Raw genomic sequence first — 16,998 nt, forward strand, 5'->3', positions numbered from 1 at the left:
CGTCTATCGCCTCAAGAGCCAGTGGGGAACCTCGAGCCTGCAGAGGAATGGAATTGGCGGCAGCGAACACACTATCAATGAACAAACCACCAGCACCAGAGTCCACCAACGCCTGAGTCGTCACCGAGCCCCCGACCCAGGAGAGGACAACAGTGATCAGTGGTTTGTCAACACGGGAAACCGGGGACGAGGAGACTCCACCCAAGATCTGCCCCCGACAGGATCTCAGGGTACGAGCGTTTCCCGGACGGTTCGGACATGCCAACCGAAAATGCCCACCGAGACCACAGTACATGCATCGGCCCTCGCGTCTCCGGAGTGCCCTCTCCCCCTCGGACAGGCGAGCAAACCCCAGCTGCATGGGTTCACCCCCAGACAAGTCATCCCCAGGAGGCGTGGGAGGAGAGGGAGGCACGGGTGGGACAGCAAACGTAGGCACCAATCTGTTAGAAGACCTCCCAGGTTCTCCTTAAAGGAAGGTCTCTCCCTGAGTCTGGTGTCAATCAAAATCAGGAAAGAAATAAGAGACTCGAGCTCAACTGGTAGGTCCTTAGCTGCAACCTCATCCTTCAAGGCATCCGAGAGACCATGAGAGAAAGCAGCGACCAGAGCCTCATTATTTCAGCCCACCTCTGCTGCCAGGGTACGAAACTCAATGGCGTATTCAGCTACGGATCGTGAACCCTGTCTGATGGACATAAGGAGCTTCGCAGCAGAGGCAGCACGAGCCGGCACATCGAATACCTTCCGAAGAGAAGCAACAAAACCGGAAAACTCGGCAACCACCGGATTGTTGTTCTCCCATAAAGGGCTGGCCCAGGCCAAGGCCTTGTCCGAGAGCAGCGAGATCAAGAAGCCCACCTTTGATCTCTCAGTAGGAAAGGCATGTGGCAGCAACTCGAAATAAATGCCCACCTGGTTAAGGAAACCTCGGCACTGAGTTGGCTCTCCCCCAAAGCGCTGTGGAAGAGGGGCAGAACCGATCATACCCCGAAACACCGCAGGTGCAACAACAGGTGTCGGGGTAGACTCTGGCGCAACAACCGGAGCGGCAGTAGGAGCGAGCCCAGGAGCGACAACCGACCCATCGGCAACGGGAGCGAAATGAGCCGTGCGTTCAAGCAGGGTTTGCAACGCCACAGCGAACCGACCCAACAGGTGATCCTGCTGATCAAGTCTGGCAACCAGCGTGCGTAGCGAGGATGGCCCTGTACCGTCAGAATTCATGGCTTGGTCCTAATGTCACGGAACCATGAACCAGACGTACAACAAGAGATAAGTGAAAATAAGAAGGCTTTATTGAAAATAAAGCTGTAAAGCAAAAGTCCAAACGGATGGTGAAACCAAGCAGAGTCTTTGCGAAGCCAGAGGTCAGGAACCAGAAGGGTAGTCAGACGAAGCCAGGATCAGGAACCAGCAGGGTAGTCAGACGAAGCCAGGATCAGGAACCAGCAGGGTAGTCAGACGAAGCCAGGATCAGGAACCAGCAGGGTAGTCAGACGAAGCCAGGATCAGGAACCAGAAGCAGCAGCAGTCTTAGAAGCATGTGAACACAAGAGGACCAAGCAAGGAACTGAAGCCACAGACCTCCTATATATATGAGCTAGGCATCCAGCTCCTCCCAGGGGAAGGAGGAGCCGCAGGGTGGAAGGCTACAAGAAACCCAGAAACCAAGATGGCCGCCAGCACATGTCAAACGAAGGAGAGCAGCAAGCAGGTAAGACCATGACAGCTCCCTTTGTATGATAGAATGTGCCAAAGATAAGATAGGCCACAATCCCTGGAGATAATGGATGCACTTTGTCACGGTGCTCTTACCTTTGGTGATGGTTAGAATCTTAGATGTGGTGTAACGGGGCGCCGAAGGCGCACTCGGTCTCCCATCAGCCGCAGACCTGCTGCTTAGCTTCGGGAGCGAGGATCTGTGTTTGGCCTCGTTCCCAGGGCGGCTTTGCTAGCTGGGAGGCTCCCTGCTCCTAGGTCTGCTTTGAGCGCCGAGCTGATCATATGACCCTCATCTCGCATACCGTTCTCTGCCTAGCTGTCCGGTACCCTCTCTGTTCCTTCCTCCCCTACCCGGCACTTACGGAGGTTAGGGACCGTCGCCCAGTTGCGCCCGTCACCTAGGGCGGGTGGTGCAAGTAGGCAGGGACAGGGTTGAGGGTGGCAGTCTAGGGGGTGCACTTCCTTCTACCTTCCCTTCCTGTGAAAGAATCACAGGTCTAATTAGTATGGACCCTCTACAGTCTTACCGAGCATGTGCAGGGTCTTGCTCAAATTGTGCAAGAATTAGGGGAAAGGTTACAGGCACAGGAGACCGCCAGTACACCCCCCGTTCTCGCTCCCACCGCCATTCAGGTGGAACCGCATATTAAATTACCCGATCGGTTCTCGGGTGACCGCAGGAGTTTTTTAGCTTTCAAAGAAAGTTGCAAGCTCTATTTCCGACTATGACCTCACTCCTCTGGTCCTGACCAACAAAGGGTTAGGATAATCATCTCTCTACTTCAAGGGGACCCCCAGGAATGGGTCTTTTCCTTGCCGCCAGATTCCCTGTGTCTTAATTCTGTTGACCTCTTTTTCCAGGCCCTAGGGGTCCTTTACGATGAGCCTGACCGAGCGTCTGTGGCTGAGTCTAATCTAAAGGCCCTTACCCAGGGGGATCGTCCCGTGGAGTTTAAGTGGTGCGCAAGTGGTGCGTTCCTTCGGGTTGGAATGAACCAGCCCTTAAATGCCAGTTTACGGCAGGGTTGACAGAGAGGTTAAAGGATATGCTGGTCTGTTACCCTAGTCCTGACTCCTTAGAGGAAACCATGACGTTAGCCATCAGACTAGACAGACGGATTAGAGAGAGACAGCGGGAGCATTTGTTTTCTCCTCACAGCCTTCCAAGCTCTGAGGTTTCTCCTATCGAACCCAAGGTGGAGACTCAGATGGATGAACCAATGCAGCTCGGGATAATACGAAGAGAACTACGCCGTCGCCGGGGCTCTTGTTTTTATTGTGGCAATTCCGACCACTGGGTCCGTCAGTGTCCCAAGGCTCCTCCTTCCGGAAGATCTTCCAAGTCAGAGGGATCCAAGGACAAGGTACTCCCGGAGGTGGTAAGAAGCAAACTATTGCTTCCTGTCTCAATTGCCTTTGGGGTCTTAAAGGGGTCAGGAAGTGCTTTTGTGGATTCAGGGTCAGCATTTAGTTTTATTGATCTAAAATTTGTTGAACAGGTAGGGATCCCAATACGAAAATTGTCCACCCCGATTCAGGTGGTCGCCATCGACTCTACCCCCCTGCTGGGAGGCACGGTAAAGCTCCGTACTCCTGTCTGTTGGGGTCTGACACTCAGAGAAATGTTCCTTTTTTGTTCTAGAGAATCTTCCTGTTCAGGTAGTACTAGGCATGCCCTGGCTTCAGCAACATAACCCGGTCATCAACTGGAGTTCGGGCGAGTTAGAGAAATGGGGTTCCAACTGTAGTTCTTGCTTAGATGTAATTCAAGCTGGGGTTTCTTTAGATGTCATTCCTCACTTTATTGCTGACTTTCATGATGTTTTTTCCACTGCTGAGACAGATATTCTCCCTCCCATAGGTCTTATGACTGCGACATTGAGTTGATTCCTGCGTCTAAATTTCCTAAGGGGCGGATTTACAATCTTTCTGGCCCTGAACGCAGTGCCATGAGAGATTATATCCAGGAAAGTCTTAAAAGGGGGCATATTAGGCCCTCCACCTCTCCTCTGGGAGCAGGGTTCTTTTTCGTTAAGAAGAAGGACGGTGGTCTCAGACCCTGCATTTATTATAGAAACTTGAATAAAATCACTATTAGGAATCAATATTCCATCCTGTTGATTCCTGATTTATTCAACCAGGTCTTGGGTGCTTCTTGGTTTTCTAAACTCAATCTGAGGGGGGCTTATAACCTGATTCGTATTAAGGAGGGTGATGAATGGAAGACTGCTTTTAACACTCCAGAGGGACACTTTGAGAATCTTGTTATGCCATTTGGTCTCTGCAATTCCCCAGCTGTGTTTCAGAACTTTATGAACGACATTTTCAGAGAGCTTATCGGCAAGGTTTTGATTGTTTATCTTGATGATATTCTTGTCTTTTCATCGGATTGGAAGACCCATGTTTCGCACGTCAGATTGGTTCTTAACCCCTTAAGGACTCAGCCCTATTTCACCTTAAGGACTTGGCCATTTTTTGCAAATCTGACCAGTGTCACTTTAAGTGCTGATAACTTTAAAACGCTTTGACTTATCCAGGCCATTCTGAGATTGTTTTTTCGTCACATATTATACTTCATGACACTGGTAAAATGAAGTCAAAAAAATAAATTTTTATTTATAAAAAAATACCAAATTTACAAACAATTTGTAAAAAAATAGCAAATTTCCAAGTTTCAATTTCTCTACTTCTATAATACATAGTAATACCTCCAAAAATAGTTATTACTTTACATTCCCCATATATCTACTTCCAGTTTGGATCATTTTGGGAATTATATTTTATTTTTTGGGGATGTTACAAGGCTTAGAAGTTTAGAAGCAAATCTTGAAATTATTCAGAAATTTTCAAAAACCCAATTTTTAGGGACCAGTTCAGGTCTGAAGTCACTTTGCGAGGCTTACATAATAGAAACCACCCAAAAATGACCCTATTCTATAAACTACACCCCTCAAGGTATTCAAAACTGATTTTACAAACTTTGTTAACCCTTTAGGTGTTCCACAAGAATTAATGGAAAATAGAGATCCAATTTCAAAATTTCACATTTTTGGTAGATTTTCCATTTTAATAATTTTTTTTCCAGTTACAAAGCAAGGGTTAACAGCCAAACCAAACTCAATATTTATGGCCCTGATTCTGTAGTTTACAGAAACACCCCATATGTGGCCGTAAACCGCTGTACGGGCACACGGCAGGGTGCAGAAGGAAAGGAATGCCATATGGTTTTTGGAAGGCAGGTTTTGCTGGACTGTTTTTTTTCGACACCATGTCCCATTTGAAGCCCCCTGATGCACCCCTAGAGTAGAAACTCCATAAAAGTGACCCATCTAAGAAACTACGGGATAGGGTGGCAGTATTGTTGGTACTAGTTTAGGGTACATATGATTTTTGGTTGCTCTATATTACACTTTTTGTGAGGTAAGATAACAAGAAATAGCTGTTTTGGCACCGTTTTTATTTTTTGTTATTTACAGCATTCATCTGACAGGTTAGATCATGTGATATTTTTATAGACCAGGTTGTCACGGATGCGGAGATATCTAATATGTATACTTTTTATTTATTTATGTAAGTTTTACACAATGATTTCATTTTTGAAGCAAAAAAAATCATGTTTTAGTGTTTCCATAGTCGGAGAGCCATAATTTTTTCAATTTTTGGGCGATTACCTTGGGTAGGGTATGATTTTTTGCGGGATGAGATAACGGTTTGATTGGCACTATTTTGGGGTGCATATGACTTTTTGATCGCTTGCTATTACACTTTTGGTGATGTAAGGTGACAAAAAATGGTTTATTTAGCACAGTTTTTATTTTTTATTTTTTACGGTGTTCATCTGAGGGGTTAGGTCATGTGAAATTTTTATAGAGCCGGTCGATACGGATGCGGCGATACCAAATATGTATACTTTTTATTTATTTATGTAAGTTTTACACAATAACAGCTTTTTTAAAACAAAAAAAATGATGTTTTAGTGTCTCCATATTCTGAGCCATAGTTTTTATTTATTTTTTGGGCGATTTTATAGAGCCGGTCGATACGGATGCGGCGATACCAAATATGTATACTTTTTTATTTATTTATGTAAGTTTTACACAATAACAGCTTTTTTAAAACAAAAAAAATGATGTTTTAGTGTCTCCATATTCTGAGCCATAGTTTTTATTTATTTTTTGGGCGATTGGGGGATCATTTTTTGCGGGATGAAGTGACGGTTAGATTGGTACTATTTTGGTGGGCAAACGCCTTTTTGATCGCTTGCTGTTGTACTTTTTGTGATGTAAGGTGACAAAATAATTGTTTATTTAGCACATTTTTTATTTTTTACGGTGTTCATCTGAGGGGTTAGGTCATGTGATATGTTTATATAGCCGGTCGATATGGACGCGGCGATACCTAATATGTATACTTTTTTTTCCCCCCTATTTTTTACCAATTTTTTTAAACTTTATTTGGGGAAAATTACGTTTTTGTTTATTTTTACTTGAAACTTAATTTTTTGGGGGAAAAACTTTATTTTTCACTTTCTTTTTTGTCCCACTTTGGGACTTGAACTTTTGGGGGTCTAATCCTTTACAATGCATTCCAATACTTCTGTATTGGAATGCATTGGCTGTATGAGTAATACAGTGAGTATTACTCATACAGCTTCCGACCTGTGAGATCCAGGAGGCTGGATCTCACAGGCTCGTCACCGGAAAGCAGCACGATGCCTTCCTTAGGCATCGCGCTGCCTTCCATGCCATCGGGTCCCCCCTACAGCCGCATGGGGACCCGATGGCACCGCGACACGCCGCCGCAAACCGCAGGTAAAGCCGCAAACCGCAGGTCTGAATTGACCTGCGGTTTGCGGCGATCGCCTACACGGGGGGGTCACATTTAACCAAGGTGCCTGCTCAATGATTTGAGCAGGCACAGGGTTCCAATCACCGCCCGCCGGGCGGCAGTGATCGGAAATACACATGACGTACCGGTACGTCATGGGTCCTTAAAGAGGACCTTTCACCAGAATAAAGCCTCTAAACTGACTATACAGATCCCCCTGCACTTACTGTTATCCCCGGGCGCCGCTCCGTTCTCCGGTTATAGCCTCCGGTATCTTCATAGTTAGGCTCCACCCAGGGGAACCTGCCGGCGTCTCTTTCTCCTATGCTGTAGCGCTGGCCAATCGCAGCGCTCAGCTCATTGACCACCAAAAAAAAAATGTTTGGGTAAAAAAATAATGGTTTGGGTAAAAGTTATAGCGTTTACAAACTATGGTACAAAAATGTGAATTTCCGCATTTTGAAGCAACTCTGACTTTCTGAGCACCTGTCATGTTTCCTGAGGTTCTACAATGGCCAGACAGTACAAACACCCCACAAATGACCCCATTTCGGAAAGTAGACACCCTAAGGTATTCACTGATGGGCATAGTGAGTTCATAGAACTTTTTATTTTTTGTCACAAGTTAGCGGAAAATGATGATTTTTTTTTTCCTTACAAAGTCTCATATTCCACTAACTTGTGACAAAAAATAAAAACTTCCATGAACTCACTATGCCCATCACAAAATACCTTGGGGTGTCTTCTTTCCAAAATGGGGTCACTTGTGGGATAGTTATACTGCCCTGGCATTTTAGGGGCCCTAATGCGTGAGAAGAAGTCTGGAATCCAAATGTGTAAAAAATGCCCTGTAAAATCCTAAAAGTACTCATTGGAATTTGGGCCCCAAGTACTCAGTGTCACACATGTGGTATCGCCGTACTCAGGAGAAGTAGGGCAATGGTGTGTATTTTTACATATACCCATGCTTGGTGAGAGAAATATCTCTCTAAAAGTCAACTTTTCCAATTTTTTTATACAAAGTTGTCATTATAGAGAGATATTTCTCTCACCCAGCATGGGTATATGTAAAAAGACACCCCAAAACACATTGCCCAACTTCTCCTGAGTACAGCGATACCACATGTGTGACACTTTTTTGCAGCCTAGGTGCACAAAGGGGCCCAAATTCCAATGAGTATCTTTTAGGAGGGCATTTGGATTCCAGACTTCTTCTCACGCTTTAGGGCCCCTAAAATGCCAGGGCAGTATAAATACCCCACATGTGACCCCATTTTGGAAAGAAGACACCCCAAGGTATTCCGTGAGGGGCATGGCGAGTTCATAGAAGTTTTTTTTTTTTTGGCACAAAATTTTACATGAACTCGCCATGCCCTTCACAAAATACCTTGAGGTGTCTTCTTTCCAAAATGGGGTCACATGTGGGGTATTTATACTGCCCTGGCATTTTAGGGGCCCAAAAGCGTGAGAAGAAGTCTGGAATATAAATGTCTAAAAAAATGTATGCATTTGGATTCTGTGAGGGGTATGGTGAGTTCATGTGAGATTTTATTTTTTGTCACAAGTTAGTGGAATATGAGACTTTGTAAGAAAAACAAAAAAAATATATATATATCAATTTCCGCTAACTTGTGCCAAAAAAATGTCTGAATGGAGCCTTACAGGGGGGTGATCAATGACAGGGGGGTGATCAGGGAGTCTATATGGGGTGATCACCACCCTGTCATTGATCACCCCCTGTCATTGATCACCACGGATCCATGGATCGGATCCGCAAAACACATACGGACATCTGAATGGAGCCTTACAGGGGGGTGATCAATGACAGGGGGGTGATCAATGACAGGGGGGTGATCAGGGAGTCTATATGGGGTGATCACCCCCCTGTCATAGATCACCCCCCTGTAAGGCTCCATTCAGACGTCCGTATTTGTTTTGCGGATCCGATCCATGGATCTGCAAAACACATACGGACCTCTGAATGGAGCCAGCCTTACAAGGGGGTGATCAGGGAGTCTATATGGGGTGATCATCCCCCTGTAAGGCTCTATTCAGACATCCGTATGTGTTTTGCGGATCCGATCTATGGATACGCAAAACACATACGGACCTCTGAATGGAGCCAGCCTTACAGGGGGGTGATCAATGACAGGGGGGTGATCAGGGAGTCTAATATGGGGTGATCAGGGGTTAATAAGGGGTTAATAAGTGTCAGGGGGGGTGTAGTGTAGTGGTGTTTGGTGCTACTTATTACAGAGCTGCCTGTGTCCTCTGGTGGTCGATCCAAGCAAAAGGGACCACCAGAGGACCAGGTAGCAGGTATATTAGACGCTGCTATCAAAACAGCGTCTAATATACCTTTTAGGGGTTAAAAAAATCGCATCTATAGCCTGCCAGCGAACGATCGCCGCTGACAGGCTGCAGATCCACTCGCTTACCTTCGGTTCCTGTGAACACGCGCGCCTGTGTGCGCGGGTTCACAGGAAATCTCGCCTCTCGCGAGAGGACGCGTATATGCGTCCAGGAGGAATAACAGGGCCGCCGCCAGGACGCAATCTTGCGTACGGAGGTCCTGAGCTGGTTAAAGGCACTTCAACGCTTTTTAGGATTCTCCAACTTTTGTCGTAAATTCATTAAAAAAAATTCGTCATTTCCAAACCCCTAACTGATTTGACTAAGAAAGGGTCTGACCTTGTCAACTGGTCGTTGGAGGCCTGCCAGGCCTTTGAGACTCTAAAAATTTGTTTTCAAAAGTCCCCAGTCTTTGTTCAGCCTAGATGGGCCCTGTTTTTTACTTGTTTTAACTTCTGTTACTTTCAGACCAGGAAGTAAAAATATTAAGCCTTGTCCGGAAGTTTTAATGCCGTCCAACCTCCTGACACCCCTCCTGAACCCATCTTGCCGGCAAGCATCTTTGTGGCAGCGATTTCTTCGGATCTTTCCTCGGAGATTCAACGGGCTCAGCAACTTGCTCCTCCTCAAACACCTTCAGATAAGTTGTTCGTTCCCGAGCATTTTCGTTTTTGACTATTGGGTGAGTGTCATGACTCTGTTCTGTGTGGTCATCCAGGCATCGCTGCCACTAAAGAATTACTGTTGAGGTCTTTCTGGTGGCCCACTTTATCTAAGGATGTGCGATCTTCTGTTTTGGCTTGTGAGGTATGTGCCAGATCTAAAACCCCGAGGTCACATCCCGCTGGTGAACTACAACCACTACCCATTTCCTGCAGGCCATGGTCACACATTTCCATGGATTTTATCTCTGACCTGCCCCCCTCTAAGGGGAGGTCAGTGGTTTGGGTGGTGGTTGATCGTTTTAGCAAGATGGTGCACTTTGTTCCCTTAAGTAAGCTCCCTGATGCGAAAACCTTAGCATCCTTGTTTATTGAACATGTGGTACGGCTGCATGGTGTTCCTGAAAATATTGTCTCTGATAGGGGCGTTCAGTTTGTCTTTGGATTTTGGAGAGCCTTTTGCCAAAGATGCAACATCACTTTATCCTTTTCGTCCGCCTTCCATCCAGAGACTAATGGGCAGACGGAACGGTTAAACCAGGCAGTGGAGCTTTTTGTAAGGTGTTATGTATCGCACAATTAGCTCTTGTGGGTGAGATACCTCCGGTTGGCAGAATTTGCCATCAACAATCGGGTTAATTCTTCCACGGGGGTATTTCCTTTTTTTTGTAATGGTGGTTTTCATCCTCGTTTTTGCTCTAATTCTTCTGTGTTCTCACTCAACCCGCAGGCAGATTCTTTTACCTCTAGACTGTGCACAGTCTGGGCACAGGTTCAAGCGAACCTGGAAAAGGCCCAGGAGATTCAGCGTAGACAGGCCAAAAAGAGAAGCTCGAAGGGAGTAAATTTTGTACTCGGCGATAAAGTGTGGTTGTCGACTAAAAATCTTTCTTTGAAACATTGTTCTAGGAAATTCTCTCCGCGTTTCATAGGACCATATAATATTATTGAAGTTATTAATCCGGTGTCTTTTAGAGTGAAACTACCCGACTCCCTTCGTATACATAATGTGCTCCATAAATCGTTACTCAAGAAATATGTGTCACCAGTGGCTCCTTCCAAAAAACCTCCCCCACCTGTGGAGGTTGAAGGTAAGGAGGAATTCATCATCTCTAGAATTATTGATGTTAGAAAGGTTAGGAACTCCTTTAAATACCTGGTCCACTGGAAAGGTTTTGGACCTGAAGAGAGGTCCTGGGTTCCTGTGTCTAGGATGCATGCCTCCAAGTTAATTGCTAAATTTCACCGGGAACACCCTGAGAAGCCCTCTCCGCAATTGTTGGGTGCAGAGGCCCCTCGTGGAAGGGGGGGGGTACTGTAACGGGGCACCGAAGGCGCACTCGGTCTCCGATCAGCCGCAGACCTGCTGCTTAGCTTCGGGAGCGAGGATCTGTGTTTGGCCTCGTTCCCAGGGCGGCTTTGCTAGCTTGGAGGCTCCCTGCTCCTAGGTCTGCCTTGAGCGCCGAGCTGATCACTCGGTGCTCGACTTGTCTGTCTGTCGGTCATGTGACGCTGGCCACATCACTTGACCCTCACTCCCCACTATAAATACAGGCGGCCTGCTGGCTACAGGTTGCCTGTGATTTTAGTCTCTTAGGCTGTGTGTATTGTTAGCTACTCTATTGATTGACCTCTGGAATTTGACCTTGACCGTTTCCTTACCTCCCTTTGCCTGCTCCCTTGGTTTTGACGATACATCTCGGATTCTGACCTCGGCTCGTTCTCGGATTTTCCACCTGCCTCTTCCATTTGTATTGATGTGACCTCCCAGACTGACCTCGGCTAGCTGACCCGCCTTTGCCTTCTCCTTCACAGGGTACCTCTCTCTTGTTCACTTTCTTGTCCATTTGTCTGCCTGCATCTCGCGTACCGTTCTCTGCCTAGCTGTCCGGTACCCTCTTTGTTCCTTCCTCCCCTACCCGGCACTTACGGAGGTTAGGGACCGTCGCCCAGTTGCGCCCCGTCACCTAGGGCGAGTGGTGCAAGTAGGCAGGGACAGGGTTGAGGGTGGCAGTCTAGGGGGAGCACTTCCTTCTACCTTCCCTTCCCGTGACATGTGGTGGTCCGAAGCAAGTGCAAATGGAAGGGGGAAGGGGTTAACTTGGATAGGGTAGAACAAAGTGATGGCTTGAATGATGTGGAAATAAAGTTGAGTCCAGACTTGAATAAACATTGAACAGTTGCTTTTACTTGCATTAAAATTGGAATCCAAATGGTTTCCAGAAACTTGAATTATCTTGGTCTCCAGCAGATATTAGCAAAACACTGGCAGGCATACACTCTCAGCTCTGCTATATCTTAGTTGCTCTTTTCTCTCTCTGGTGTATTTGAAACTATGATAAGCCCACGGCCCTGTGAGACAAATTTTGTCACAATATTGGGGCATGCTACAAGCGGACCTCGACATAGGGCATTTGGTGGGCAGTACCCCCTCTATTACGTATCGAAGGGGTAGAAATATTAAGGACAGACTGGTTCACAGTTTCCATACTCCAGCTGTGCAGCCCCCCTTCTCCTTCAGGGACTAATTGTTGGGGACCTATAGATGTGGGGGGTGCATCGCGTGCAGCTCAATCAAGACAGGTGGCACATTTTCGAGCACCACTACTGGATACATCTATTATATCAGATCTTTTATAAATTGTAAATCCACAGGTCTGATATATCTAATGACATGTACAAAAGTATAAAAGTTCCGTAGGCGGCACTCACCAGGATAAAAAACAATCCAACACGGCAAGCAGGTCTACATGTTTCGGATGCTCTAATACTGATCCTTATTCATGACACATTGGTTGCTGAATGGCTACATACTTAAATAGCTGAACTTCCTAGCACTCGCAGATGGTTTGGATTAGCAGGAGTGGACACACAAATTGGGTTCCGCCTACTATCCAAATGCCATGTGAGTATAAGGGCAAAGATACATATAGAAATAAAATAAGGATCAGTATTAGAGCATCCGAAACATGTAGACCTGCTTGCCGTGTTGGATTGTTTTTTATCCTGTGTCATTTTGGAATAAAGAACATCTTTTTTGGAAAGCTGGACATCCCGTCTTATTTTTATACATCTAATGACATGTGTATGTGGATTACAGTATGTGGGCAAAACGGTGAGAGAGTTCCACAGACGCATCGGGGAACACCTCAATGACATTAAAAAGGAGGCGGATACCACGGTGGCAAGACATGTGGCGGAATGTCATGAAAGTGACCCTGGGGTTGTTCAATTCCAGGGCATTGAATTAATTCGACCCTCACCTAGAGGGGGTGATTATGATAGGTGCGTACTACAAAAAGAGGCGAAATGGACCTTTCGGCTTAACACTGTACGACCAAAAGGTCTCAATGACCATATATCCTATACATGCCTTCTATAGGTCATTTTGGGGTACCCATGTGTCTTCAGCCCTGGTCTGGTGTTAATTGATAGACTGACGGACTTTATGAAGGAACATAATAGGGCATACCCAATTGCGCTTGATATCTTCAGCGCTGATTCAGGCACGGACCCGAGTGACTGGGAGGGCAGACTTGCATCTGGCGTAAGGTAAGGGTGGGTGGAGCCATGATGGTTAATTAGCCAGCTTTTCGGCGTCCGCTTCATGGCCATCATAGCGCCGGAACGCTGCCCCTATGTGAGAGGGGTTGCATGCTTTTACTGCTACTATATTCTAAACCACTGCTCAGTCTTCTGTTTATGCATCTAATGATGCAGAAACCAGTCAAGCCTGCGTTACTTCATAGAAGGACTATTTAGTTAGAGCAGGGCAAACAAGTTTTACTTAGCAAGCAGTATGTTTTCTGTTTGGACCGTTTAGGCCATGTCCCAACTGCATACATAGCAGTGACTGTGTGGGATTAGCCCGTGCCCTCTCCATTAATTAGAGAAGAGTGGACACTTGCTTATTTAGTAACTACGGTTCATTCAAGATTTATTTTTATTCTGCAAGTGACTTTGGACCGTGGATTTGATCTTTTATTTTCACCTGTCCATTGCCACTTGCGTCTATTATTGCACCAGTGTTCCAATGTTGGAATAGGGATTGGTTCAGAGTGGGGAAGCTACTCTCAAACCCCGAATCATTGAGTGTAGATCCCTATATCCATTGATTTCAAAGAGTTATACCTGGTGCGACTGGCACTATTTCCATGTACCCCTAATTTCTTTGATTAATTGATGTTTAATAAAGTCTTTTTTGTTTTTTCTCTTTTAAACAACCCCCTTAACAAAATGGTTTTCCACTATTTTGATATTGATAGCCTATCCTCATCATATTGCCATTGGTCCGACTCTGTGCTCTCCACTGATCAGATGTTCTGCAGTAGATGTCTAGTTGTGGAGCCGATTTAGCTCGTTTCATCTTAGCTGCTCCCACTGAAGTGATTGGTCACCGCCTCTGACCACAGCACAAGGGTTCATTCACACATCCGCAATTCCATTCCGCACGTGCGGCCCCCGATCGGAATTGCGGACCCGCACTTCCGGGTCCGCAATTCCGATCCTGAAAAAAATAGAACATGTCCTATTCTTGTCCGCAATAGCGGACAAGAATAGGCATATTCTCTTAGTGCCGGCAATGTGCGGTCCGCAAAATGCGGAACGCACATTGCCGCTGTCCGTGTTTTGTGGATCCACGGATCTGCAAAACACACATGGATGTGTGAGTGGACCCCAATGAATGGAGCTGTGGAGTTCTGGTGCCAGAGCTACTGTAGACCATCTGATTGGTAGGGGTGCTGTAGTGCCCTAAAGCTATTTTTTTTATTTTTTTAACTCTGGAAATTTGTGGACATTTAATCCAGCTTCCCCTATGCAAAGTCATCAACTCATTACTCTATTTCAGTTTTAAGGGTTAACCTGCATTGATTTATACTGTTTAATACTGCATAACTGTATTTCATATGCATGTTGTCATATATACCCTGTTCATTTGCCCAGCACCGCAGAAAGGGTTAATGAACATAGAGACTTTTGGGACTTTGAATGAGAAGCTGGTAATTTTCCACAGCTACCATAGGGTTGCAAAAGAGCATGTTTTAGAGGAAAAAAGCCAGACATTTTTTACCACCAAATTGCCTGATTGGAGTCGGGATGAATTTTTTTTTTCCCCTTAAAGGGGTTGTCCAAGTTATATTTATTGATGACCTATCCTCAGGATAGGTCATCAATATCAGATTTACTGGGGTCCGACACCTGGCACCCCCACCAATCAGCTGTTTGAAGAGAATGTGCGCGCTGTGCCAGCGCCGCCTACTCTTCACTGTTTACCTTCTTGCCGTTGCATCTGCAGCGGTGAGCAGGTGTAATTACACCCAAGCCGTCCCATTCATTTCAATGGGACGGATTGCTTACAGCGATCCATACCATTGAAATGAATGGGACGGTTAGGTGTAATTACACCTGCTCACCGCTGCAGATGCAATTAGATTTTCCGACATAATAACATAGCTAAACCAGACATTCAAAAGGTCAGTCTGTCTGAATAACATGGTAACAGTTTATAGGGCTGAAAAAAGACATATGTCCATCCAGTTCGGCCTGTTATCCTGCAAATTGATCCAGAGGAAGGCAAAAAAAAAAACTGTGAGGTAGAAGCAAATTTTCCCCACTTAAAGGGGTTGTCCAAGTTATATTTATTGATGACCTATCCTCAGGATAGGTCTTCAATTGCAGATCGGCTGGGGTCCGACACCCGGCACCCCCGCCGATCAGCTGTTTGAAGAGAAGGCGTGCGCCGTGCCAGCGATGCCTCCTCTTCACTGTTTACCTTCTAGTTTTTGTCTAGAAAAACTGCCTTTGATTTGAAACTGCCTTTGCCTTTGAGTATCATAGAAGCTCTAATGCAAATCTATGAGAGACGGGAGTTGTAACGTTGTATATGTTATGGAGAGTTTCCCAACTCCACCCCTCCAATTACAAGGTTCTAGTTGGTCTAGAAATGGTATATATGGACAACAATCAGAGCCCCTAGTGTTCTGCAGTTAGGGAACGGTGCTTGGAGGGGGATACTCTGCCAGACTGCATGAGTGACCAGAAGAAGACGCTGAGACGGGATACTCTGACACAGACCCTGGGTCTCCAGCCTTTAGTAGGGTATCAGCCTTCTAATAGAGAGAGAGAGAGAGAGATATGGACAGCTAGCTCGGGTCTTTCCTCAGGAAACCCTGAAACCTGTCAGGGAGGAGATTGGAGAAGACAGCCCTATCCCTTGCCTGTATTTTTTTGCACCTGAATTTCTCCAGTAAAGAAACACTGCATCTTACTATCCCTTCTGGAGAGCAGCAACTCACGGTGACACTTCGTCGGAGTCTGGGGGACACAGAGTTGCGGTGCTACTGCAGTGCCAGGTATCAGACCCCTCAGTCTCATCCAATCTGATAGTTATGGTCAAACCTGATAATAGGCCATCAAGAAAACCCCTTTAATGACATACGCATTTATTTAGAGCATATGGTGGTTTAATGGACCAATCTTAAAAGGGTTGTCTGGGTTTAGAGCTGAACAGACATATCCCCTTATTCATCCAGGCATCCCCTCAGAGTGGAGCATCCAACGTTTATCGCAGAGGACAAGGGCTTTTCTGGCAGATTCGGTGACGTTACAGGGTTTCTGTTAGGCGGAGGCTTCTGCCTAGCAGCTTTACAGGTGATGTAACCGGCACTAATGGCGAGGCTTTAGCGCTGCCCTAGTCTGTAAAACAACTGAAAAAACCTCCGCCTAGCAGTGTAAAAATTTAAACAAAAAAAGCAAAAAACAAAACATGAATTGCTCTGATGCTCTGATCATCTCAGAAGGGCTGCCTGGGTGAAAAAGGGGATATGCCCGGATTCAGCTCTGACCCCGGACAACCCCTTTAATTTTTATTTATTGTGTGTGAGGAATATGGAGTTATAGGTTCATCCCTACCATTTGCTCCAGGAGTGGGCAGAGGAAATCAAACTCCACAAAGGGGCCCTGCTTTAAAGCGCAGCCAGATAGCAGAGGTCAGAGAACTCCGCAGGGGGTCCTGGCTTTTAGCAGGCCACTTGCGTACAAATCACACCTAACTCAGGCAGCACGGAGGCCAATCTGATCCTGCAGGAAATCCTTTCTGTAAGGGGTCTAAGCTAGTAACCAGTTCAATCAATTCCCTCAGACACCCTGGAACCGGGGATTAATAAGGAATTATGAATTGACTGTCCATCACAGGCATAAGTCAGTTATACACTCACCTAAAGAATTATTAGGAACACCTGTTTTATTTCTCATTAATGCAAATATCTAGTCAACCAATCACATGGCAGTTGCTTCAATGCATTTAGGGGTGTGGTCCTGGTCAAGACAATCTCCTGAACTCCAAACTGAATGTCAGAATGGGAAAGAAAGGTGATTTAAGCAATTTTGAGCGTGGCATGGTTGTTGGTGCCAGACGGGCCGGTCTGAGTAT

At 45.9% G+C, this 16,998-nt stretch overlaps 1 protein-coding gene across 1 annotated transcript in view; it reads right to left on the reverse strand.

The window, feature by feature from the left end:
• The window catches only part of LOC121003518 (zinc finger protein 850-like), a 732,238-nt gene that overhangs the window by 538,143 nt on the left and 177,097 nt on the right, over positions 1 to 16,998 (reverse strand). The window lies entirely within an intron of this gene.

This window comes from Bufo bufo, chromosome 6 (assembly GCF_905171765.1).
Source record: "Bufo bufo chromosome 6, aBufBuf1.1, whole genome shotgun sequence".
Classification (NCBI taxonomy): Eukaryota; Metazoa; Chordata; class Amphibia; order Anura; family Bufonidae; genus Bufo; species Bufo bufo.